The sequence below is a fragment of the Lissotriton helveticus genome, chromosome 3_1, assembly GCF_964261635.1.
Source record: "Lissotriton helveticus chromosome 3_1, aLisHel1.1, whole genome shotgun sequence".
Taxonomy (NCBI): domain Eukaryota; kingdom Metazoa; phylum Chordata; class Amphibia; order Caudata; family Salamandridae; genus Lissotriton; species Lissotriton helveticus.
In genome coordinates, this window is record NC_136061.1 from 825,772,695 (window position 1) to 825,796,950 (window position 24,256).

Here is a 24,256-nt window from a genome sequence, read left to right on the forward strand (position 1 = left end):
GCAGACGGGCTTGGCTTAGGCGCGGCTTCGGCGCGCATCCGGCGCGCCCGCTGCGCCAGCCCGCTGCGCCGTCTGGCCGGTTTGCACATGATATAGGGAGAAAGGGGGGCGGGAGTATAGCGCGACTAGAGCGCTCTCCCTGCCTCCCTCAAGATGGCGCCCACCGTCGCCGGTGTTAGAACAAAGCGGTAATGCCGAAAAGTAAAGATTTTAGAGTGGCAGCGGTGTCAGTGTGCCTAACAAAGTATTTCCCCTTAGCTACAAGCAAGCCCCCCAAATATAGAAAGAGTAAAAACAGTAAAAACAGTTAAGTTTAAAATTTGCACAGAGGCTGTTTCGTAGTTTCCACGTTGCAATCAATTCACCACAATTGCCAAAAATTCAAAAGCAGCTCGCAGCCCCAGTTGCCTCGCTGGGGAGAGCTACTGTAGGGCACCGAGCGCGAGGAAGACTCGGGTTAAGTATTCCAGGGGGGCGGGAGTATAGCGCGACTAGAGCGCTCTCCCTGCCTCCCTCAAGATGGCGCCCACCGTCGCCGGTGTTAGAACAAAGCGGTAATGCCGAAAAGTAAAGATTTTAGAGTGGCAGCGGTGTCAAACAATGTGCCGGGTCTTTTATACGATTTTCAAACAGGGCACCTTTCTTTCCTATTTCCCCCCCTTTGTAAATCTACCAGGGCTGCAGGGCGGCCCTTTATGGGGCAGACATTTGGAGCCATTGATTTGGGGTCTTTGTCTTTTGGATATCTTGGAGAATGCAGAGAACACTTTCCTCAAGACATTACTAAAAATTCCCCAAAGCTCTCCCACACTTCCCATCCGTATGGACCTAAATTTGAGATCCATTTCTGGTATTGCTCTGAAACCTATCCAATATTGGTTGAGAGTGTGGGTAACAGAGGGGCTGCAGCCCTACAGGGAAGGGCTCGAGCGATTTGTTGGAGGGCTTGTGTGCCGACAGGGCGTGGCTTAACGGCTATTGTGGCCTACTTTGAAGCTGGGGAACAACGTTCGAGGCTTGAGGGAAGCTCAACAATCCTGTGGTTTTGGGCAAATCACTTAATCTACCGTGACAAAAAAAAAAAAAGAATAGGTCCATGTGTAATGTAACTGGTGCACATGTAAAGTGCACTGATACCTTCGGGTCATATTTGTGCTATATAAAATTGCAAATAAAAAAAAATATATAAAGAGTTGGTTATACAAGTTAATTTTAGGGGACTTTTAGTCAAACTCCCTATAGCTCACATGCAGTGCTATTGAAAAACGCAAATCGGCATTGACATTTTGTGCTGAAAGGAAACATTTCAAGGAACGACCTTGGGCAGAAGGACAGATGCTTTTTTATCATTTAAATGTGCTTTTGAGTTTGACATGTACTTAGAAATGGTAACCACGCCAGTAAGAGCCCTCTTTGTTAAGTTCAGGCTGGGCACTCTACCGTTAACAATATTTACTTTTTGATGGAAATACGAGACAGATCGATCTAATATTTGTCCTATGGGATGCGTGGCCATAGAGTCCATCAAGCATGTATTATTCTTCTGCACGGCCTATGAAAAGCAACGTGTCCATTGGAATAAACTACTCTGTAAACTGATGCGCTTTAGGGATCGTCATACTGAGTATGTAGAACAAACACCAGTGGCTCGATCGTTTTTTCAATTGGTAAATTTCTATCAGCAAAATGACATGTGAGGTCTTGCCCTGAGATTTTAATACACCAGAGTAGAGATTGCAGAAGTTTGTTCTGAAATGTTTTAAATTGTTTTATCATTTTAAAATATATTCATATGTAATGACCAGGTAGCGTTTCGCTGCATAAGCGCGTCGCGCTTCTTATTGCTGAGGCGATTTTTAAATAATTCCTGTTCTATATTTGTGTTCTTTTGTGTCCGTATCCCCTGATTTTAGGCACCCACCTACCGGCACTATAATTGTTTGGCACCGCCGCTTGAGCGGGTCCGGGTCCTGGGAGGGGTTTGTTTTGACTCTGGCCGCCATCTTGGAGCGGAGTGGTGGGGTGTTTGTGCGCTGCTTCTGGCGAGCGCTCTAGTGCGCAGGAGACACTCGGGGACAGCTACTTAAGGCGAGTCGCTCCAGCGCTCGGCCTGACCAGGTAGCGTTTCGCTGCATAAGCGCGTCGCGCTTCTTATTGCTGAGGCGATTTTTAAATAATTCCTGTTCTATATTTGTGTTCTTTTGTGTTAGTATCCCCTGATTTTAGGCGCCCACCTACCGGCACTATAATTGTTTGGCACCGCCGCTTTAGAGGGTCCGGGTCCTGGGAGGGGTTTGTTTTGACTCTGGCCGCCATCTTGGAGCGGAGTGGTGGGGTGTTTGCGCGCTGCTTCTGGCGAGCGCTCTAGTGCGCAGGAGACACTCGGGGACAGCTACTTAAAGCTCCCCGCTTAGCGCAGCGGTAACTCCTTCTCTTAGCCTGAGTCGTGCCAGAGTCCTGCCCGTCTGCGCCCGTCCGCGCTTGGTCACGCTGGTCAGGTGGTGACTCTGTTTCTGTTAACTTTGCACAATGCTCAGCTATTCTAGGGAAGTCCTTATGTCTATCAATCATCGTCTGCTACCTTGCGACACAGCTCGCGTTTACCCCTCGTGTGGCCCCTATCGGTGTGCATGCGGTAGGTGGCTGCTTGAGGCACCCGCCCTATCGGGGGTCATTGGAGAGAAGCCTGCTATTTGTAGAAACTATCCCACGCACCATATTACCATCTGGAACCTGAATGTGAGGTCGTTGGTAAAACATCATCAGGACATAGCCGACCTCATGGGCAAGGAATCCCCTGATATATTCTGTCTGACAGAGACGTGGCTCCAAGACTCCGATACAGCTGTTCTCAACTTGGCGTTTCCTTCTGAGTATTCCACCTATACGCTCAATCGCTCTTCCAGGGGTGGAGGAGTTGCGCTGGCTGTTAAATCTTGCTACCCTTGCACCTGGAGAGTCCAAAACATCGCGGGCTGTGAAAGCGCCCTGTTTAAGGTCTCTGTTACATCTCATTTTACTTTCTCAGGACTGCTAATTTACCGCCCGCCGGGCAGTGATGTGGCATTTAGGGAGGCTCTCCCTGATGCCGTCAGTTCACTGGCAGTAGGGTGTGCCAACTATTCTATCTTAGGAGACTTAAATCTCCATTTTGACATCTTGGCCTTACCCTCAGTGGGTGGGATGGTGGCTGATCTTGAGGCCCTCCAATTGCTTCAACTGGTCTCGGACTCCACCCATGTCGGTGGACATACTTTGGACCCCCTTTTTTCAAATCTGGCAGAGGTAAAGGTGGCCCCTCCTCTTCCCATGTCCTGGACAGATCACTCGCTGGTGACTATTCACTGTCCATTATCAGAAGCCCCTTTCAAGCCCTCGATGCGGGCTCTGCCTAGGCGGCGCTGGAGTAAATTAAAGCTGGAAGACCTTCACCGCCTTCTTACTGAGGACCCATTGGGCTTAGTGGAGAATGTGGAATCTGGTTATGACCATTTCTGCGAATGGATATCCAGAGCCCTTGACTCCCTTATTCCGATGATATCGAGTAAGTGTGGACCCCGTGACCCAAGCCCCTGGTACAATGACACATTGCGTGCATTGAAAAGCTCTTGCAGACGTGCAGAGAGAGACTGGCGGAGAACGTATGATAGCAGCAAAAAAACCTTCTATATGGCTACCGTCAAGTCTTACCATCGAGCTGTCTGCAGAGCCCGGGCCGCATTTTATGCCCTAGAGTTTCGCAACAGCTTGAATCCTGTAAAAACCATCTTTAAGGCTCTCAAGGACCTTGTGGCTAAAAAGCCTTCTATTGACACCATCAACTCTAACACCCATTGTGAAACGCTGGCGACCTTTTTTTTGGAGAAGGTTCATACCATCTACAGAGCTTTTCCTACTGTTGCGCAGACCAGTGCCGGGTCGCACATTGTGCCTAGACAGGTGGTGTTAGATTCTTTCCCTTGTCTTACTCCGGAGATTTTCAAGACTTTGGCTCTTCAAGTCAAATCTGGGTCTCCGGCAGACCCGCTCAAGCCAGTAATGTTTAGAGACGTGATACTCTCTAACCCAGTTCGCGATCTGATCAACATCTCGCTTACGTCTGGCCAGGTGCCTTCGAAGTGGAAGCAGGCAGTAGTAATGCCCATTTTGAAGAAGCCATCTCTCGACCCTAGTAAATCGGAGAACTATAGACCTATTTCGCTTCTCCCGTGGCCAGCTAAAGTCGCGGAGGTGCATGTTAACACCGCCCTCTCTGACCATCTATCGCGTACTAACGTTCTGGATGTTACACAGAACGGTTTTCGAGCTGGCCACAGCACGGAGACAGCACTCCTATTTATGGTCGAGCACTTGCGGGCAGTGCTTGATGCAGGTCAAACGGTGGTGCTTATCCTGTTAGATCTGAGCGCCGCCTTTGACACTGTCTCGCATGAGATCCTCCTGCAGCGCCTTGAGGAGGCAGGCGTGACTGGTACTGCACTTCAGTGGTTCCGATCGTTTCTAGCGGATCGCTCCTTCTGTGTGGCTGCCCCGCCCTACCAGTCCAAATTTCATCCTTTGATGCTTGGTGTCCCGCAGGGGTCCTCGCTGAGCCCCACGTTGTTCAATCTATACGTGAGGCCGCTGGCTGAGGTTGTAAAGCTCTGCGGTATGACCATGGTGTCATACGCAGATGATACTCAGCTAGCGGTCACGATCAGTGGGGACTCCAAGGCGGAAGCCCCAAGATTCAGGGACGGACTTCGGGCGGTGGCCAGTTGGATGACGTCCAACTGTCTCCAACTGAATGCCAAAAAAACAGAGGTGATGGTCTTCGGTAAACAGACGGAACTCTGGGGCGACACTTGGTGGCCTTCTGAGTTGGCCCCCACCCCCACTCCGGTTTCGGAGATTAAAAATCTGGGGGTGTGGTTGGACCCTACACTCAGTTTCGTCGGCCACACTAAAAAGATGGCGGTCTGCTGCTTTGGACTTTTGCATAATTTGAGACCTGCACTCAAATTTTTTGATGCCGCAACACGTCAACTTGTGGTTCAGGCGACGGTATTGTCTCGGCTGGACTATGCCAGCTCCCTTTTTATAGGGTTAAATCAGTCCGAGCTTACTCGTCTCCAGCGAGTGCAAAACGCAGCAGCCAGATAAGTCGTAGGCTTGCCTAGGTTTTGCTCTGTCTCTTACATCCTACAGGCTCTCCACTGGCTGCCGGTTAGGCAGCGGATTCACTTCAAGGTACTTTGTATGTCCTTTAAGATTTTAAAGGCCCCTCTGCTCCGATATTGCACAACCTTGTGTGCCCTTATATTCCTGGCCGCTCCCTTCGTTCTTCAGATCGTGAACTAGCAGCAGCTCCTCGCTTCAAACGTAGTCGAGCTGGAGGGCGCTCCTTTAGGGTGCGGGCAGCCGCCTTGTGGAACGCATTTCCTTTTGAAATCCGGATCCTTATTGACCTGCTCTCTTTTCGGAGGGCTGTTAAGACTTTTCTGTTTCTGTAGTTTTTCTAAAAATTCAATTTTAAAATCTATTCATTAGTTATGTTGTGTGGCTACTTGGTCGGGCGCCGGGACGCTCCTTCGCTGGAGCAGCTGTGCGCATTACAAATGCCATTAACATAACATAACATAATTAATTATTGTATTTTATTCATACATGATTGTATGTTGACTTTTAAGATTTTTTATGAGCCTAAATAGATAGAGGAATATGAATGAATGAATGATTGATAAGATATTAAATATGCTTATTAGTAACCTAATGCAAATTTCTCAATTTCTTTTCTCTTTTGTAATGTTTTTATCTTGTCCCGGCTGACTCTTGAAATGCAATTGCAATCCCAAATCGTTTTCATTTACGTTTCTTTCTTTTTCCTCAAACTCCCAACAATTGTTTTTGGGTGCTTCAAAGTCCCCTGCTGATGTTGTGAAGTAATCATCTTGTGAGATTAGCTCATTTGGAGGTTTGAAGGTACCTCGAGCATACACAGCACTGTCCCTGGGAGTATTGAAATGAAGCATGTCTTTTTTCAAGATCCTTCACACCTTGACCTCTGATTTGTGAACCTATGCTGGATGTTAACTAAAGTAAGTTTGTGTTTTCTTCACAGACACGTTTGAGGCAGATTTACGAGTTCTGGCGCATCTCTGCAAATCAGCAGGGATGCAGCAGAACAGATGCGACGCAAAACCAATCATGGTGCACGGATGGGCAGATGCGTGTCGCATCCCCCGGTGTAAAGGAGACGTATTGCTGGTGTCGCATCGCAAGAGAGACGCGGCTCCAGCAAGGCTCACGGGTACCGAATGCCTAACATGCTGCATCACTTCTTACCCCTGCATCAAGCAGGTGCAGGGTTTTGACACAGCATGGCCGTAAAATTGAGTCAGTGAAATCTTGTAGATTTCACTGCATCACTTTTATGAGGCGTACCTGAGAGGGAACGCCCACCATGTGCCGGAACGCCCACATGAAACCTGACGCAGGTTTCATGTGGCGCAGAGCTTTACAATGAGACGCATCTCCCTAGATGTGTCACGTTGTAAATACGGTGCAACATGGCGCATGGTTTACACCGACGGTGGCGTAAATGTGTCGCAAGGGGCATGCAAATCTGCCCCTTGACGCTTTATCTCACTTCATATTATTTTATATTTCCTTTTTAGGGCTCGTGGCGTTAGCCGCGCAAAGCGCAGTCTCGCCAGAGACCCTATTGTCAGCGAGTATGCTTTCCAGCAGAGGGGACAGGAGCTGGCCACGCACTCGGAATTGAGCGGGCCACGCGCACGTGAACGCGCTCGCTGATCCCAGCTCCTGTCTCCTCTCCTGGAAAGCTGTACCACACAGCCACACCTCCCCCTGCACGCATGTGCACACACACGAGCGCACCTACACACAAGCACACGCACCAACGCATACAGACACCCCCGCCGTCGCACACATACCCACACACACACACCAGCGCACCATACACACATGCGCACCGTCCTACCCCCAAGCCCCACTTACCGCCACTCCAGACTAATGCATCCTCCCCGGGGCTCTCCCTCGGGCATGGGAGCCCCGCGTCACCAGCACTGCTTTTCTGGCCAGTCACTCCGTGGGCGCGGGCTTCCGAAGACGGATGTCCCGCCCCATGGCAAGTTTCGTTTTTGCCCACGGTTTTGTTTTTACGTTTTTACGTTTCGTTCTTACGCCGCATGCACAAGTAGAGCACAGAGGCAGCAATCAATTTACAACCCCCAAGGTGTGGAGAGTGGCCACACACCAGACAGTGCAGACACGGAAGAGGTGCCCCGTCGCAGCCTCTGAGACCTGTGCCAGCAATAGAAGTGGCCCGTGTATCCCATGTCCACGACCAGCCCACTGCACACTCACTGCAGGCACTGAGACTCGTGACAGCTGCAAACAGTCGCAGACAGCAGCCCCATGCGACTCACTGCAGCCACGGAGACTCGAAACAGTGGCATACAGAAGACCCATGTGCCCTTTACCCTCGCCGCGGCCTCTGAGTATTTGTGGTATTGCACCACGAGCCACCACCCGGCCGGCGGAGTGTCTCAAACCTGTGCCAGTACTAAACAAACCCCGCTGTTCCCTCACCTCTCAGCACAACTTCTGACGTCAGTGTCAGTAGCAGCCGGGGCCCCTCCTCTCCCTTACCAAATGCTCACTGCTACTCTTGAGCCAGAAACAGACACAGCCGCTGACCACGACCCCACTGCATGCCCGAGACCCTCTGCAGTCCTCAGGCACACGCCTCCTGTCCTCCACTCACACAGGACTCGGGACACTCACAGACAGAAACCCAGAGCGCCCCTCGCCACAGCCACTGAGCACCGTGTATTTCGCAGAGAGTGAGAGTCGTGACAGAGGCAGACAAAAGCTGACCACAACGATTTTCGGAGTAGGGGTGCTGATATCAATTTTGAATCACAGAAGTAATATGGTTTGTGAAAAATGCACAAGTAAGTATAGTAAATAAGACACACCCATTCAACATAGAGTTTGGTAAGGGTGTATTGGGTGTCCAGTGGGGCATTGTAGAGCACGCTGTCGCAAATCTATAAGTAAGCCATGGTGTTGTTGCGGATTGTCATTCAAAAAAATGCACTTTTTCCATTGAAATAATATTTGTACTGACACAAAGTTTTACTGATAAAACCTAAATGGCATACACATTATAATGCGAGGAAATCATGTTTCACCAAATATTTATAATTTGTGCATCATCAAGTAAAGTGTATTGATTTCCTTTGATCCTATTAAATCTTAGTTTTCGTCCCACTTCAGAGCTACATTTGTATTTTTCTAACTGCTGATATGACTTGAAATATTTGGTGCATTTATAGGTATTTAATTGTTATTTTTAAAAATACAAACTGGCATAATTTAGCCTTTCTTTTCATTCCCTGCTTCCCAGCAAGATTGTCAGTTTGCTTTACAAAATCCTCTATCTTTACATTCGGAGAAAGAAAAGTAAACTCGACACTCCACGTTAAAACAACAAGTACCAACTTTCCAAAAAAGCCTGACATTTGACCATCTTTTAAAGCGTAGTAAATGTGACACAATAAAAACAAAATGTAAAAGCATTTTATTGCTCATTTATTTTCTGAATTCCAGCATGTTTATTTTGGGGGTACTGCATCACCCTTACTATGTGCACGCTGCACAATGCTTCCCTCTTCACCCTCACACCTCCTCACCCTCAAACACCCTCACCCTCAAACCCCCTCACCCTCACACCCCCTCACACACTCTCAAACTTACACTCCCTCACTCACCCTTACACCCTCACACGCCCTCACCCCCCCTCACCCTCACACACACCCTCACACACACCCTCACCCTCACACCCCCTCACCCTCACACCCCCTCACCTTCGCACCCCCTCATCCCCCTACAGCCTCACACCCCCCACACCCTCACACCCCCTCACCCCCTCACCCTCACACCCTCACACCCCCACACCCTCACACACCCTCTCTCACCCTCACACACCCTCACTCACCCTCACACACCCTCACTCACCCTCACACACCCTCACCAGCATAGCATAACAAAACATAGCATAACAACACACAGCATAGCATAACAAAACACAGCATAGCATAATAAAAAAGCACAGGATAGCAAAAGATAGCATAGCATAATTATTCCAAACTCTCCTTATTATTGAGCAACATATGACAGTTTGCAAATCATCTTTATACACCAATTCAGAGTTTTCGTAAAATTTATGCAACGCATTGTCATACACAATGCCAATAACTCAAACTTTAATGCTGCAAGACCTATTGCATTGTAAAGGCTTGTTTATTAACTATGCGGTGTTCAAGTGGAAGGTTATTTCACATCGATATATAAAAAAACACTTCAAAATGCTCGCACACTTTTAAACTGCAGAATAGTCGCCTCTCCCGTCTCAATCTCGGTTTAAGTTTTGGGTTGTGACCGCAGACTGTCTGTGAACCAGAAACATAACCTCTGATCGTGTGATGAACCCGAAGTGTCAGGCAGAGGTGAGACATGTTGCTAATCAAGTGTACCAAGTACCACTTAGCTTAATTTGAATACGACCTCTAAATGAACCATTTGAGAAAGGGCGGCCATTTTGTAATTGCTTCTTGTGTTCTCAAGGAAATACATTAGGTTTGCAAATGCATCCTTTCACGTGGACAGAAAGTATGTTGGATGCATCACTATCCTTCAGTACTAACCACCATTGTGGCCTTTTTGCAACATGACAAGGTCAGGGAGTGCACTGAAGGGTATAGAGAAACAGACTTCAGGGTACTTATACCCACATGAACTAATGGTCATGCACTGCAGAGTGAAAACCAGCAGTGCTGCTTTGGGCAAATGAGAACATTTGTGCAGTTCCAGATTTAGGAAGAGCCACATTCCGATGTTGTCATTAGCTCCGTTCTCACGAAAAAGCCATTGAGGGCTATACTAAGCATTGTAATATAATGCAACGGAAACCCAGCGATGCCTCGCTAGTACACCCTCCATTACACATTTTCAATGCAAGAATAGTTCTTCACGAGTAAGCCACGACAATATGTAATTTTTGTTGATCAGGTGATTTTTCACTTGCCCCTTGGTTACCTGGATTCATTTGGTGTTAGGATATTACCCAAAGGCTGGTTATGCTATTTTAGTAGATCTGGCTTAACATGAAAACGTATGGGTATTTGCAGTGTTCGAAGTGGGGGAAAAAAGTAGGGGAACTGTGGGCAGAGAACCAGAGGAAGGGAATAAAATAACCAGAGAATATGATTATTAGGCGGAGTCAGAGGTGTGGCAAGAATGTGCAAAACATCACTGTTACACCTGGCATCTTTGGCGTGGTTTCCCCATATCTTTTTGCCTCTACCTCCTGTATTTTTGATGCAGTGCTGAATTTCGTTTTTGCTGGTTTAGATGCTTTGGGCGCGTTGCCACTGCTGTTCAGTGTCAAAGTGCAAGTGCTCCCGGTGTACCTTAATATTGAGATTGGTTATCCATGATTGGCATATTTGTGTCACCAAGAAGTGCCTAGTAAAGTGCACTGAGTGTGCCAGGGCTGGTGATAACAAATGCTACTAGTGGGCCTGCAGCACTGATTGTGCCACCCACATGAGTAGCCCTAAAATGGTGTCTCAGGCCTGCCACCACAGTGCCTGTGTGCAGTCTGTGAACTGCCATGTCCTCCTGGTCAGTGTCCCCACTGGCCAGGCCTAACCCTTCCCTTTCTGTACACATTGGTCACCCCTATGGAAGGCCCAAGGAACCCCCTTGGGCAGGGTGCAGTGTATGTGAAAGGTAGAGCATGTACTTGTGCGGGTGACATGCTCTGGTAGTGAACTACAGCCTTTTTTTGTTTTTCACTACTGTAAGGCTATCTTGTCCCATAGGCTGTCATGGGGGATGCTGGCTACAGTGGCTACCAGTGGCTACCAGCATATCTTCCCAAAGGAGCAAGATAGGACATAAAAGTCTGGTATCCCTGAACTCAGAATTTAATAACACATCTTTTAGGAAAGGTTGTTTTTAAATCCTGGGTTTGAGAACAGCACTTTTAGAAAGTTGCTGTTCTCTTGTCTGACCCCTCTGTGTGCCTTGGCCTTTTTGTGAATTGGCTCTCTGGTTTGAGAGTGGCAGGGGCTGGGAGCCCCCCAGGAGGCTGGCTGAGTCAGCACTAGGCTGAATGACTGCATCTTGAGTGGTGGGAGGGGATAGCACCTGGGCCTGAATAGGGCTGTGCTTGCCTTCCACAATGCTGGCTCCACCTCCTGCGGCGGCTGACGACCCTGCCCCTCTCCACGAAAGGAAAGGACAGGCCAGGAAAACAAAGTGCTCAAGGAACACCCAGAACTGGTTCAGACCGGGCTCAGAGCCCTCCTGCACAAAGGAATCAAATACTTTTAGAGATATAAGTACAGGACCCCTGACTACAGAAAATGAAATCATCCTGGAATCAAGAAGGAACCTCTGCCAAGGAGAAAGCTGAAACTGAAGAAGGAAGACTGTCCTGCTGTTGCTCTGCTATACTGACCTGCTGTTGCTTTGCTGCCAAGGAGAGGGGAAGGACTTTGCTTTTGGTGCTGTGTCCCCATAGTTGAAGGAATCTCCAAAGGCCTGAGAAGAGCAGGCTCCCTGTTAAGAAGTCTCAGGAACAAAAGGACTTCACCCCCAGCTTTCCTGAACTGTGCTGAGAGAGTTCTGTTCTTCCTAGAGTGCTTGGGCCAGTTGTGGTGTCTCTGGAATGTGTACCTGTGTTGGGAAGCTGGAAACCAAGCTTTTAAAGACTTTCTGCAAGTTTTGTTGCACTGCTCGCTTGTGGAGCGCATCCCCAACAGTGCGAGGAAATTCTGCCGCTATGAAGGCCGAGGTCGTCGCAGTGCCTGTTGCCGTTGCCAGAGTCGTCGCATCCTTCATTTGCGGGACGCACCAGACCGGTGCGGGAAGATTACCATCGCTGCGAGTGCTGTCGCAGAGCCTGTAGTCGCTGGGTGAGATCGTCGCACCACTTGCTTGCGGACCGCATCACGTCGCTGCGAGTGTCCTCGCAGAGCCATCGCATCGAGGAGCTGCGAGAGGAAGATCACCGCTGGTCCGCACATCGTCGCCCGGGAGATCGTCGCATCTCCAAAGATCATCGCATCGTGCCTTTGCAAGCTTCTTTCACTGCGGAACCTCCGCACCGGAATACAAACAAGGTCGCATCCCTCCCCATACAGACCGGCGTCACCGCATCACACCCGCTACATCCAGCGGGGCTGTTGCATTGCCTCCCCAAGGACTCAGGAGTGACGCATCGCTTGTTTTCCACTGCACCAGCTTCTGTTTTGGAACTTTGTCACATTTAAAGGTACAATTGGCTAAACGTGACGCAACTGTGAACTTTTCACTCAACTATGGATTATTTTATCGCAACTTTAAGAACTCTTTTAAAACCATAATCTTGAACTGTGAATGTTGGATTTTCGTCGTTTTGGTCTTGTGTGGTTTAGATTAAAATACCTTTCTTTTTCTAAACTGTTGTGGAATCAGTTTGTGGTGTTGTCACTATGTTATTGTGAGTGTTGGTACACATACTTTGCACATTGCCTTCGATAAGCCTTGACTGCTTTTGCCAAGCTACCCAGAGTGTGAGCAGAGGTTATCTAAGACTGTGTCCTCCTTATCCTGACTAAAAGCAAGGGTCCCTATTTGGATAGTGGTAACTACCTCTGCCTACTAGAGACCCCCAGTTCTAACAATCACAATTTGTAGTATTTGTTTGGCATTTCAAAGACCAGTTACAGCTTATTATGTTTATTTAATTCAACCAATGGATACACATGGTTATTTATGGTTTAATATGGGTTATTGACATTAAAATACATTCACAGAGTGGGACATGTCTCAAATACGCTTAAAAGTGGAAGCACAAGTCACTTGTCTTCAGACTATGGAGTTTCTGTCATAAGCACTTCTTCTCCCTTTTTCCACAAGAGCAGCTCAAACATGAATTGCAAAATATCCCAGTTTGCAAATGTTTCCTATATAATTATAGCTCTGCCATATTTGCCGCATAATACATCATCTGCTGCATAATCTGACAATTTTAATAAATTGTTTTAGCCCAAACAGATCAAAAGTTACTAAAAATATTTGACTTGTGTTGCTGGAAAGTGGTACGGCCCTTTGCAAAGGTTGATTGGTCACCTTTCTCACTGCTGCATTTGCATGGTACACTGGTACTAATAAGGTCAAATATTTCCAGAGACTGTAAGCATGTGTAAATAGTCAAAATAATAAAGTATCAGAAAATATACTGCATTACGCTGCAGCCTTTGTTTTGCTGCATAATTTAGTCAACACTGCGGCATAATTCTGTCCTCCTTTGCAGCATACGTCCAGTGGCCCCAAAGCAGGCAGCACATGTTAAAAGTGCTTGTGCCTGAAGTAGAGAGATTGAGAAGTTTCCGAACTTAGGGCCAGATGTTTCAAGGGTTTTCCCGTTCGCAAATGGGCTGATTCGCAGAATCGGCCTGTTTGCGAACGGGAAAAAGCCTTTTGGGATGTATTATCCCAAAAGGCCATCGCAAAAAAAGGAATCGCAAAATTTGTTATTCCCTATTTTGCAAATGCATTTAAGGAATCACAAATTGTGATTCCTTCGCAAATTTTGGAAGCACCCAAAATTTGCGATCTGGCTTAAGGAATCACAAATTACCACCAACTTCAAGCTGGTGGTAATTTGCAATTTCCTAGAAAAATTGACTTTTTTGCATTTTTCTAAGTGCTATGTGAGGAACATACATGCCCTTAGGGCATATATGTGCGCCACATGTGCACTCATGCATATTTCAGGGGTGCAACAGGGAGTCCTTTTGGCACCCTTGCATCATTGAAATTGCATGCGCAATTTGCGAGTACCTATGGGGTACTCGCAAATTGCGCATGCAATTCCCATTCATTTCTATGGGCCTCTTGGCCTCTTGGCCCATAGAAATGAATGGGAAGCCATTCCTTATTTGCAACTCGCAATTTGTTATTTGCAAATACGAAATGTGTAGTAATCGCTATTTTAACTGCGAAACCTACATACATTGCATTTTGCGAATCCTTATTAGCGAATCAGTAAAATTAGCTATTAAGGACTCGCAAAATACAATGTTGATACATCTGCCCCTAAGTTTCATGTACATGCAAATCCTGCATTGCTGATCGCTGGTGAGTTGCAGCTACTACTGCTGAACCAAGGCCAATGGAAGTACCATAGGGTGAGGCAGACTGGCCTCAAGGGCAGGGCTGGCTTTAGCACTGGTGGCGCCCTGTGCACCAATGTTTGTTGGTGGTGCCCCTCAATGACCAACTCCGCCACGGATTCCCTCACTACCACCCTTTAACATGCACTCCCTCTCAGTTGCATTCCAATTAATTTACAGAGCCACTTATACAAGTGTAGGGTGTCACAGCACTTTACATCACACACATTGTACAGAGGCAATCAATTATACATGTGCAATCACTGTGCAGGAAATGTTACATACGACAATGGACCACAACTTGTAGGAGTCACATGACAACCATACTAGTAAGCAGTATAGTTTAAAAGTGATTGGTCTGGAGAAACAGAAACTCAGAATTTAAAATATAATACCATGGTTGGTGGTTCTCGTCAATATTCAGAATTGATTTCTATGCAAATGAACAATTTTTGCAACATTAGGATAATCAAAGACTGGGGGAAAAACCATAACGTTCTAATTCATACCTTGCAAGTGACATGCAGCTAATAGATGACCGTTAATAGCTCACCGTTCTATGTTAGGATTTTAAATTATAAACGGCAAGTAATGAAAGGATATCTCTGACAAAAGCAGTAACCCACTGATCAATTTATGTTATGTGCACTTTGTGATCTGCATGGTACATGTTCTGTGCAGCAGCAACATTAACACTCTGCACTACCTTTCCATGAGTCAAAACTTTCACTAGACAAAACTCTGATCTCTCTCTAGGAAGAACATTAATCAGCACAGTTATCATGACATTTTTTATTGTTGCTGCAAATTGCTGGTAGCCAGGAAGGAGGTACCAAGTGCTTTTAAGACAATAATATACTTGCAAACATGACACCCCCACCCAAAGTCAGCACCTGGTGTGGTCACATGGATCACACCACCCTAGAGTCAGCCCTTCTCAAGGGTTCTGTGACCTCAGTGACAGTCAATGTTGCTCTAGAGTGTGATGCTTCATTGGCCTGCCCGCAAGACTGGAGGTGAACATCAGTATAGATTGTGGTGGACAGGCCTTCAAGGTTCACCTACACTTGCCACCACTAGGGTTCACCTGCTGGTGCTAAGACACCAGGGCTTCCAAGGTCTTGCAGGGCATTCTAAGTTCTAGTATGGGAATGTGCTACCTCAGGAGAGTGATCATGAAGGCTGAACCTGGTTCCCCAGTTCCAAATTTGGTAGCTCTGACCATAGTTCAACACCCTCTTCCCCACTGAACACCATACTGCCCGACTGAGAGAAACTCGAACTGCCTTCAGCTACAACCCAATTGTACCCCGCTATAGATATCTGGATGCACCTCAATTCAAACTATGCACTAGACAAGAGTAATATGCTGCCTGAAAAAAAATTATTAGTAATAACATCCTGGAAAAAGCAAAAACTCATAAGGAATGCAATATCAACCTCTGCGGTGCTCGTGACGAGACCAGCTCGTCATGAGTCACAGTGGAACTGTGCTCATGACGAGCTGGTCTCGTCATAACGGCTGCGCTCCGCCCACGCGTGAATAATTCCCCGCCTGTGCGGGCGAATTAATCAGTGGGCGGGGTCGTGACAAGATCAGCTCATCATGAGCACAGCTCCGCCATGACTCATGACGAGCTGGTCTCCTCACGAGCACCGCGGCGCCGCGCTCAAACCGTAGGGGAATTACCCTGCAGGGAAGGGGCTAAGTCACGCATATGAAATGTAAGCTGGAACAACATGGTTACCTTAACACTTTTACACTCATTATTCAGAAATCAGTGGGTGATTTTGTCTGAAAAGTTAAGGACATGACTACAGGGCCCGGAAGGGACCCATTTTAATGGAGGGAGTCTCCCTTGATCCTGATGTGGTGGAGTCTGTTGATCAGGATTTGATGGGAGAGTTTCTCAAAGTGGTGGACAGGTTCATGAGGTTGAGTTCAGTCATTTTGCTGCAGTCCAGCACGACGCTGATGTTGCCGGTGGCTGTGATCAGGGCTGTCTCGGTGGTGTAGTTAGCTCTAAATCCGAGTTGGGAGGGATCCAGGATGTTGTGGACTTCGAGGTGTTGGTAGAGCTGCTGGTTAATTGCTTTCTTGAGGACTTTTGTTAGATAGGGGAGCAAAGAGATGAGTCGGTAGTTCTTTGGTTCGGCTGGGTCGGCGGATAGTTTTTTTTGAGTGGCCTCACTGCAGCCTGTTTCCTGTTCTCAGGGAAGGAGGCAACAGTGCTGGAGGTGTTCAGGACCTTCCTGAGCTCATCACCGATTCTCTTGCTTCCCAGGTTGACGAAGTGATCAGGGCAGGAATTTGTCAGTGCTCCTGAGTGTACAGAGTTCTTGATGGAGACAGTGTCTTATGTGGAGAGGGGGTTCCAGTGGGTGAGCAGGTGTTCAGGGTTTGTGTTTGTGAGTGTGAGTATGAACTGGTTGATGCTGTCGGCAGCAAAGGGTCAGCAAGAGAGGTTTTCGTAGATGGAAAATATTTTGTCGTGTAAGTAGTTAGCAAGGTTGTCACACAGTTCTTGGGATGTGTGATGTCATTCTTGGTGGCTGTTTTATTGGTCTTCTTAGTTTATTTCAGGAGGCAGTAGTATTGTGTAAGAGGTATCATGAAAGCGGCGTGGTCTTCTGTCTTTTTGCTGATATGCCCCTTCCTTTTTAGTTGTTGGCAGTTGCATTTGGTGGAGTGCAGTTCCTTGGTGAACCAGTTTGCTCTTTTGTTTGGTCCTTTGAGCTTGGCTGTCTTTTGCAGGTGTGATGGTGCCGACACAGTCTATGATCCACTGGGAGAAGATATTTACTGCTTACTATGATTTGTGTGTAGAGTTTGGGATGTGGGAACAGAGAGTGTTGTTCCACTGGTCTTCCAATAACTTTTTCCAGTCTCTGCGTTTGAGTCTAGGGCGAGCGGTGCCGGTGTAGGTGGGTCCTGAGTTGATTAAGTGAACGCTGTAGTGATTGAACCAGGTGAGTTGTGTGGTGTTGTTGTACCTCACTCTGTTGCTGGAGGTGAAGATGGGGTCAAGCATGTGTCCTGCGATGTGGGTAGGATCGGTAACAGGCTGCTAAAGGCCGATGTTGTTCATGCACTTCAGGAGGTTGGTGGTGTTGGTGTCACTGGTGTCGTCGAGGTGGAAGATGAGGTCCCCTAAGAATATGTAGTGCTTGGAGTCGATTGCAAGTGGGGCAATGAGGTTGGGATGGTTCTCTAAACAAAGGGTTTTTAGAAGCCAGAGTATATGGGCACTCTGCTATATGACGCAAATTAAAATACAAGAGATGTTGATTGGTGCGACTAGGAGAGGGGATAAGCCCTATAACCCCCAATTTATGTGTTGCAGAAGTTGGGTCGTGGTCCTGGTGGTCTGTAGGCAAGGGTGCCTCTGATAGTGCTTTTACTATCTGTGTGGAGTTGGAAGTTGAGGTGTTCCATTACTGAGGTCGGGTCATTCGCAGATGTCATCCAGTGGTTGGTGTCCCTGTAGATGATGGCAATTCCACCTCCATTTTTGTGCGTTCATTCTCGGTGTGTTATCTTGCAGCCTTCGGGGATGGCGATGTCTGGAGCGGTGGAGGGGTTAAGCCAGGTTTCTATGAGAATGAAAATGTATAGAGGTGAGGGATAAGATCATGTCCAAAATTTCTGTGGTGTGCTTCCTGAGTGAACGCGTATTGAGTAAGATGCATTGGAGGTTGTCTATGGCAGCCTTGGTCATCGTGGTGTGCACAGGCAGTGTGCGCCCACCCCCCTCCTGTGTGCACGGTCATGTTTGCAGTGTTTCTGGTGTTGGCTACTTCCATCATGCTGGTGAAGCAGCAGTGCCAGAAGAAAAGTCCACTGGTGTTGCATGGGGATGTGTGACAGCAGTTGGTGTTGGTGCGTCCGTGATCCAGGGCTCAGAGGTCAGCAATGGTGTAGCTGTGTCGGGTGAAAAAAACAGGGTTCCTGGCGCTGGTTGTGGTCGAGGCGCATATGGGCTTGCATTCGGTGTAGCAGCTGCAACGTTTGCAGCGTGGCTGTGCAGTTGCCTCCAAAGGTAGTCCTGGAAGGTGGGACAGGCTGTCTGGGAGGCAGAAAGAAAATTAACTACAGGAGGGCGGGATGGAAACCAGCAGGAGTGAGAAAAAACATCAGGTGCAGGAAGAAAGAGAAAAGCAAGTATCAGGTAACCAAAGAATATTAATTCCAAAACACAACTTAAACAATACATGCTAACTCATCAATAATTTAGATTTTTCACAGCCTGCTGGGCAGAAAATCTGGATTTTATTAAAGACACGGAGGCCAACATTATGCAAATTCTCCTTCATTGCCATAGCTCAGCAGTAACAATGAAGAGAATATAGAACTTGTGAACATTCTAAAAGGGTATATAGCTCATAAACATACAGCCATCTTCCTTCTTTGTTGCTGCTGCTCACACAGATAAGTACCTTCCTTTCACTCGTGCTTACTGGTGCGTGTGCTTGCTTGATTTCACCCTTGTTATCGCATATCTGGGTCCACTTGACCCTACCATGCGCTTGTTTATCGTTTATTTTTCTCCTTTCCTTTCTAACTGCTATGTTTTTTACATTGCCTATGTTTCTGTATCTCCCTATGTTTCCTTTGTGGATTTCGTCTATTTGACTGGAACCCTCCCGCATTTGACTTGAGGCGGAGGCTGGGTGTGGATGTGCGGTGGCAATTGTAAACTGCTCTTAACCCATTGTTAGAAAACATATTGGATCCTGCGCTGATCACTAGCGCTTTTAACCTTTGTCTTGCTGCTGCTTTTGTTTATGTAATAGCGCTGTGGGCCAACGCCTTACAGCTGCTCACTTGCGCCAACCGGCATCTTTCTATTGGTGCGATCTTTGTCCAGCTCCTGCGCTGACATATTTTGTTAGTCGGAGCTGCTTTTTATTTAGTCCTGCGCTGAATGCGAGCGCTTCCTACATCTGTGTGCAATGTAAGTGGCTGCGTAGATTTTACTCTTCTGGGCATTTCGTCTTTTCCCTCTTCTTTTCTACACCTGAGGCGGAAAGCCGGGTGTATTCTCACTATCCCTACCTCTTTTGACGCTTGATCCCTCAGCTTTGTCGGGTGGCAATGGCATCGCGGGGGATCCTCTCTCACTTTCCCTGTACCTACACGGCTGACGAGGTGCCGCAGGGTATCTCGGGAATTGTAGGCTCCCTGTTTTGGGAACGGCCATCTTTGGAGGAGTAGGGCACGCTGGTCAGCGGTCCAGCGGTGCGGGCTGCCTCACTCTGCCGGCTCAGGTATAAAATTAGAGGTACTCTCCTCCGCGCAGCGGACGCGCTGTGCGGCCACGCCTATCCCGCACCAAAGAAGCGCCTAAGGTAAGCCCGTCTGCGCCCGTCAGCGTCCCGGAGGCGGACGGGTGCGGGCGGGGCTATCTGCCTTTGGCACTCACTAAGCATGCTTACCTACACCCCACTGGAGCTTCTCTCCCTTAGGGGCGATGCTAGTAAATGTATCAGTATCTTTCCTGGGAGGCACGCCTAGAAAAAGCAATGTCTTAATTGTGGCTGGCGACTCACTCGCGCGCCGGCTCCACTACCCCTCGATCCCCCCAAATTACTCCCTTGCCTGCTTCTCAATACTAGATCCCTCACCAGGCATTCCCTTGACATTTACAACCTCTTGTCCGAGGCAAACCCTATCAGTCTCTTTTTAACTGAAACCTGTTTGGGTGAAGCCGCAGCCCCGGACCTAGCAACAGCTATTCCTCCCAATTATGTGATTATTAGGAAGGACAGGATTTCGGGTAGGGGCGGGGGTATTGCTCTGATTGTTGATAAGCGTTTTTCGTGCACTATTATTCCTACTGAGGACATTTGGGGTTGCGAATCCCTTGGGTTCTCCCTAACTCTGTCACCTCATTTAGTCTATGCAGGGCTGCTTATATATAGACCCCCTGGTCCCTTGGGCTCTTTTTTTGATGACCTTAACGCGGTGGTCTCGGCCTTATGTATGAGATCGACCGATTGCTTATTGTTGGGAGACTTTAACATTCATTTGGATGCTAAAACCGACACGGATGACATTAAGCTTCTGGATGTCACAGCTCCACTTGGTTTGTCCCCTTTTATCACCGCCCCCACGCATGAGAAAGGCCATACTCTCGACCAAGTGTTTTCCACCTCACCACTTGTTGCTTTCCCTCCCGAACCAGTGTTATGGTCAGATCATTATCTAGTCAACTTTCAGATTCTAGTGACAGATACTTTGTCTTTCAGGCCTTCAGAACGCTTGCGGCAAACGTTGAGAGCCTTCCATCGTGTATCCCCTGACATGCTGCCGCATGCTCTCTACATTCATCCGTGCCAGCTGTCAGGTAGTTTAGAGGCCGATCTTGACCTTTTGCACAGATGGCTAGTTGATAGATTCGATGAGTTAGCACCTGAGACTATTTCTCGCAAAGCTTTCAGTCGGGCATCTGCCCCGTGGTTCACGGCCTCGCTCTCCGATCAGAGGCGTAGTTGCAAGAAAGCGGAACGCACCTGGCGGCGGCATTATGAGGTAGCGGGCAAAACTGCATATAGGGAAGCCATCAAACTCTACCATAATAACATCATGCTAGAGAAAAAAGCCTATTATGCCAGAAGAATTGAGGCCGCCGCAGTTACTAGTAAAGAAATGTTTCTTATAGTTAAGGAGTTTATTTCACCTAGCACTGTTCTGCCCACTCACTCTCACTCTGAATCATGGATGTCGCATCTCGCTAATTTCTTTATTACCAAAATCAAAACTATCCAAGACTCACGAAATGAAATGCCCTTGATCGAAAACCATCCAAGCAATGACAAACCAGCCCAGGAAATGCACATTCAAGCCAATGGCTTAATTGCGGCAAACACCCTTTCTTTCTCTCTCTCTCCTTTTTTTTCTTTTTGGAATAACTAATGACATGAGGCCGTCTAGACAGTAAAAATCTGACAGCAGACAGACCTAGCAGGGCAATCTTTAGGGATTTCACTAGTCTGCTTCTGCAGACTTCAGGTTCTGTCTAAGAGCTTGCACTATAGCAGTACTAACCCTGCACACAGAGCATACATCCTGGCTAATTTAGCATGGCAGGAGTTTCAACTGAACACGTGCGAGTGAAAGTACAGTTTGCTTTTAATCCTTACTTACAACCTCCACTTCGAACAGTGTCGGCTGTCACGCCCCAGGGCCCCCTCACCTCTGTTCAGGGTATGGAAGCATGCACGGGCACAACTGGGCCTATTACAATTGAAAAGAGATTTTTAATGCAGACGGTGGCACAGAAACGAAGGCAATGGATGAAGCAGCAAATGTCACCGACCTGTCATATTCAAACTTTGTTAAAGCTTTACCCACTATGGCAATTTAAACTTCAGTCACCTCCCAACGTTCCTCTCCGTCTCGGATTTTGGGCCTACTCAGCGGCAGGCCGGTCTGCGCCGCTACTAATCAGACCAGATCTTTGTAATGCATGAGTCGCGAAACCCACAGAAAAGCTGTAATCATTTCCTGCGCACATCCTCTTCTGGGTTTTGCCTCGTTTGATATATTAAGCTGAGAAAAAGCTTTATCCGCGCCACGGGTTGAATTATAATATCGTTTTTTTATGACGGCCCATCAATCAGATTTTATCCGGAGCACAGCCCATTGCAGGAGATGTTCTCTCTCTTGCAAGCCGGGGAGGGAGCAGCGTTACTGCCCGTCCCTGACTCTGACAATGACACTGGATTTCATGGCCTGCCATAGAGCTGTCTGGATATTTGTAAACCTCTCTCTCCCTCCTACAGGTGATAAAGTTCTTCTAGTGTCTTCGGCTTGTTTTTTTGAAATCTAAATATCAGTTCTGGCTGCTGTTTTTTTGTCACATCCATACTTTCTCTCAGCTTTAAATGCGTTCTGCCTACAAGATGACGCCAGGGAGACAGGAGTCGTTGTGTTCTTGTATACACGTACATTCACGCAAAAAAGAACTTTGTGAAGGGTAAATTAGTTTCTTTCGCTCATAAGGCATTAATGTCTGTTAAATACCATTCATTTATTCAAATAAACACGGATTAAGAAACCTTATGGTTATGAAACAGACTCAACCTAACCTAACCTGAAATTGGTCAATAATGATAATTAGGTGTGCAAAAGGGAAAACCATAGCTCACCTCTCAACCTACTGATTATGCCATCAAACATGATTTCACTTCCGAAGTTTCAAATGATATCATTAATGACATCTCCGGTGACATATATGATCTCACCTTTGACATTGTCATTGTCAATGACATCACTATCAGCCGCGGGCCGTGGAGGGAGTTACGGTGGGGCAGGGAGGCGGGGAGGGGAAGGGGCAGGGTGGTGAGGGCTAAAAACCGGCATATGGATAATTACAGGTAAGTAAACAATTTAAATAATAAAACGAATTTCGTAGCGCGCACTGCAACGCATTTTGGTGGATGTAGGTCCTAACACACAGATGGGGCAGGTCTCTTCTTGTTGCAACCACATGAAACCTGCGTCAGGTTTCATGTGGGCGTTCTGGGGCAGGAGGGGGCGTTCCCTCACAGGAACGCCTTGGAAAAGTGCCTGAGTGAAATCTACAAGACTTCACTCAGTCACTTTTCCGAAGCTGCTGCGTCAAAATCTTGTGCCTGCTTGAAGCAGGCGTAAGGCGTGACGCACCATGTTGAGGATAGGCCACGTTGGAACAGTGCTGGAGTTGCGTCGCACCCGCGACACAACTCCAGCATTGCGCCAACCTTACGATGGCAGATGCGACATGCATCTGTTTATCCTTGGACCATGATGCGCCGCATTGTAAATGCGGCACATCTGTGGTGGCGCAAGGGTAAACTTGCGTCACGCATGTTTACTGGCGCATCCCTGCTGATTTGCAGGGATGCGCCAGGAAATGTAAATCTGCCCCTCAGTACTTTTTCTATGTGTTTAATAATGTATGTGTTGTAATGCACTTGTATGTACTGCAATGAATTGTAGATGTAACTCAGTGCACATGGCCCTCATCCTTGTGCAGGAGGGGCTGACTGCAGGGCCTGGTTGAACACTAGTCCCGGGTGTAATTTTGTTGGTGGCTGTAGGTGGCTAAGCTAGGGGTAGTTCCAGTAGTGCAGGCCCATGTAGCCAGACATGTTCCATTGGTCTTCAAAGAAGCTTGCCCGTCATTATTGTGTGCGTGCTTTTCTTTTTTGTGAAAGATAATTGTTTTCCCTCAACTTAAATAATATAGTACAGGGGTAATTGTTGCCTTGTGTTGTTTGGGTACTTTTAAGGTTTATTTTAATTGTGCTTAGGATACTTATAACATTAACTTTAATTGATTTTCTCACTGTTCCTACCCTTTTTGTTGTGCTATTATTATATTTATTTATGTTGGCTGACTTTTCTTTTGCAATATTGATCCTGTTTTACTTGTGGTATACTAGAGGCACAGGGATGGCCCCAATAACATGTTGGGGTTAAAAAGTTTGCAATCCTTTGCCTGCAATCCTGAACGTTTTTGTTGGTGCAGATGGATAAAGTGGCTCCAGCAAGGATAGGCAAACATTTTTCATGCCTGCTTCTCTGATGGCGATGTGGCAAGCACAATTTTGTGGAACCATTGTATCTGTGTGTGAGTCCAGCGGGCCATTTTGTGTTTGCTCTCCATGCCTCCTGCTTTGCTGGCCATTTGGTGGCACCTTTTGGAGGAGGCCTTATCTGTTTATGTGCATTTCATAGGTGACCTTTTTGTCCTTGCTGTACATGCTACTTTTTTTCTGGTCGTGTGGTAAGCTACAACCAATTTGTGGAGATAGTGTGTTTTTCAGGTTATCCATATATCCAACTTTTCAAATATATAATTTTCCTGAAATATTTATTTGTGTCTGTGGCAGATGGTAGTCGTATGTAGTACACATTTAGGGGTCTATTTCGATGGTGGGCGGACTTTGTCCACCCGCCAACGCAACGGAGCACGGGACCGCCCGCCAAAGTTACGGCAGTCCGCCAGGCAAATTAGAATGCGCCCGCCAGTGTG